This window comes from Cannabis sativa, chromosome 4, assembly GCF_029168945.1.
Source record: "Cannabis sativa cultivar Pink pepper isolate KNU-18-1 chromosome 4, ASM2916894v1, whole genome shotgun sequence".
NCBI classification, from domain to species: domain Eukaryota; kingdom Viridiplantae; phylum Streptophyta; class Magnoliopsida; order Rosales; family Cannabaceae; genus Cannabis; species Cannabis sativa.
In genome coordinates, this window is record NC_083604.1 from 6,507,254 (window position 1) to 6,510,653 (window position 3,400).

A 3,400-nucleotide genomic window follows, 5' to 3' on the forward strand; every position below is an offset into this window, starting at 1 on the left:
TAATCCCAATAATTTTTTTTAGTGGCATAAGTACCCAATGTTTATAAAATTGTAATTTTCTTTCAGTTTCATCAGTATAGACTCTGTTATTGTCTTAAACATGACACATATAAGACCCAAAATTTAGATTATTTGGTCGGGACGAAAAATATATAGTATCAGTTACTTCCAAATCTTTTTTTAATAAATTTAAAATGGAGCCTATACTGACGAAAATAGAGAAAAATTACAATTTTACAAACATTGGGTACTTATGCCACTAAAAAAAATCATTGGGTTTATGCCGCTTACAAACTCAAAACTTTGGGTACTTATGCCGCTATTTACCCTAATTTATTAACATCTATGTTATTTTATTTTTCTTCTATTGATTTTCTAAGATATTATTCATAATTATAATTTATATTTTTTTTAGATAAATCACATAACATTATTATCTAATTACTAAAACAGTGTAAAAAAAAATTTGATAGCTACTAAGTGTAATATAAACACTACAAATTACATTTACACACATTACAAATAATTATTATTTTTAGTGACAACTTTTTAGTCACAACATAAATTTTTTGTGACTAAATGTGACTTTTAGTCACAACAAAAAATTATTTGTGACTAAAACATAGCATTTAGACACAAGTTGTCACTAATTTAATTTTAGTCACAACAAGTATTGTGACTAAAAATACATTTAGTCACAACAAGTTATAATTTTTGTGACTAATACATATAGCCACGGACCTTTTAGTCACAACATAGTAATAATAATTTCTAATTAGTCACAAATTTTATTGTGACTAAAAGTAAGATTTTTTATAGTGACAATACTTTTCACTTCATGAATTAAGTATAAGTGTAATTTATAGGAGCTTTTACAAAAATATTAGATTTTGGACAAAAGCTTACAATTTTACTGCCACATGGAATTTTTTTATAAAAATATGTCTTTTTATAAAACAACCGTAAGACAACAAAATAGAACAATTAAAACAACAGTGGAACAACTAAAAAATAACCGTTGAACAACTGTAAAAACTTAACGCAGTACACAGTATTTTTGAAAAAAAAAAAAAATTGCCCCACAATAAAAAAGAAAAAAAATTAAAAATTTCAGTATGTGGTGTAAAAATCCCTATTGTCTTAAACAATACTTCTTCACTTCATGAATCGTGAATTTAAAAAGTGATCATAATTACATTAATTATAATATGGTAAAATTTTATGGTTGTCTTAATTCCTACGAAAGATATTAGTGGTGCACCCTTTATGACCATATTTGGATAATTATAGTTTTAATATTTTTATATGATAATCTTTATATAGTTATAGTAGCCATTTTAACAGTTTTTTTATTTAAATTATTTGCTATGTCAGCAATAAAGTATATTTTAGTTCAAGAGTGAAAAAAATGTACATTTTGAACTCTTATTTAGAAATTATAAAGGGAAATTTGACAATATATGCTTAAAAATATATAATACACTAAAACTATGCTAGCATTTTTTACATTATGGAAACTATACTTAAAATATTTTTCCCTTACAATTTTACCCCTAAAACAAACAAAAAATATTCATACTTTCTCTCTCTCTATCTCTCGGATTTCTCTCTCTCTCTCTCTCTCTCTCTCTCTCTCTCTCTCTCTCTCTACAATACACACATTGCCACCACCGGAGCTAGTGTTCGGCCGACTTACTCAAAGGGAACTTGAAACCCAACCAAAGCTCTAAGAAAGTCATTCCTTTAAACAATAATGGGTATGTAATTTCTTTAGTAATTATTGTTTGATTTAGATGTATTTATGTTGAAAGTAATAGATCTACACATATCCGTGGTTTTTATGTACCCTTTTGACACCCTTTGTCAATGAAACACGAAATGCAGCAAGTCTGCGAGTTTACTGGTTTTTTTTGCAATTTTAGCGATATTTTTCGACATGGTTAGCGACATTTAGCGATTAAGAGCTGACAAGAGGTTAGGGATGACATTTAGCGACATGTATCGACATGTCGCGACACAAGTCGCGACACATAGAATTATTGTGTTATATTATGGATATTTTTATTTTTCTCGACATGTTCGCGACGTTTGTCGACTTACTGTTTTTTGTAATTATTTCGCGATAAGTAGCGATAGGTTCGCGATATCTTGCGACATATTGGTTTGTTATAATTTGTGGTCATTTTGGTTTGCAGATTCAAATGTGTTTGTAGTTGTACTATATGATGGGGCTTGGGCAGTTGAAGGTTTCAACTGGATATTCAATAATCCAAAAAGTAAGATGTTAATGTTTGAGGTTGACACTACTTTAGAAAAGATGAATGATATTTTGTATGAAGAGTTGGATATAGACCCTATTGTGTATGAACTGAAAATAGAGGTGTGTTATATGTACATGAAAGGCAATATGATACCGCCAGAAGTTTTAGTGAAAGATAGTCAAGTAAGATTGTTCTTAAGAATGAAGGCAAAAATGAGTGTGGAGAACTTGCTGCCACTGTTTGTGACTAAGGTTAAAAGGCATGCGCTTTTGGGGCCTACTCCGCCAACTGTCCTCCCAAGAAGTGTTGTTGGGAGTTTTGTCCCAGAAACAGATCCAGCCGTAGGGATGAATGAGCAGGCCCCTACTAATATAGAGGAGGATAATAGGGTTGACTATGGATTTGACCAGTTCAATGAGTTTGATGGTGCATTTTACAACAATGATCCTATAGTAGATTTGAACGAGGATGGTGATGCGGAGTTGGAAGTTCATGAACCTATAGAAGTACCTTCTTTAAGGTTAGAACTACCTCCACCATCTCCACCACGTCCAAGGGAGCAAAGGAAAGACCAAGAAAGAAGAACCCCTCGGAGTGAAAATCACGAAACACCAGGCACCAGTAGCAGCCGCCCAGGTCCTCCTCGTAGTACTGTACCATCTGATTTTGAAGTTTGTACAAAATTCAAACCTATTGTGTGGACAAGGGAAGACATAGAGGAAAATAATGTTTATACAACTTCTTTTACTGGTACACATTCAGGGGAAATATATGTTGGCAAGCTGTATACAAATAAGACTGAATTGAAAAATGTGGTTGGAAGGTTTGCATTGAAAATGAATTTTGAGTTCATGGTGAAGAAGTCTGGGACCGATGTTTTTTATGCAACTTGCAGGGGTTCAGATTGCAAATGGAGAGTGAGGGGGAGGAAGAGGGCACGTTGTGACATGTTTGAGGTTACTGTATTCCACAACGAACACACATGTAGCCTGGATTCTAGACATGCTGATAACCGTCAAGCAGCACCGTGGGTTGTTGGCCACCTCATTAAGAACAAGTTCAAATCAGATGGAACTAAGTACAAAGCTAAAGACATACAAAGGGATATGTTTCAGGAGTATGGGATCAAGATGAGCTAT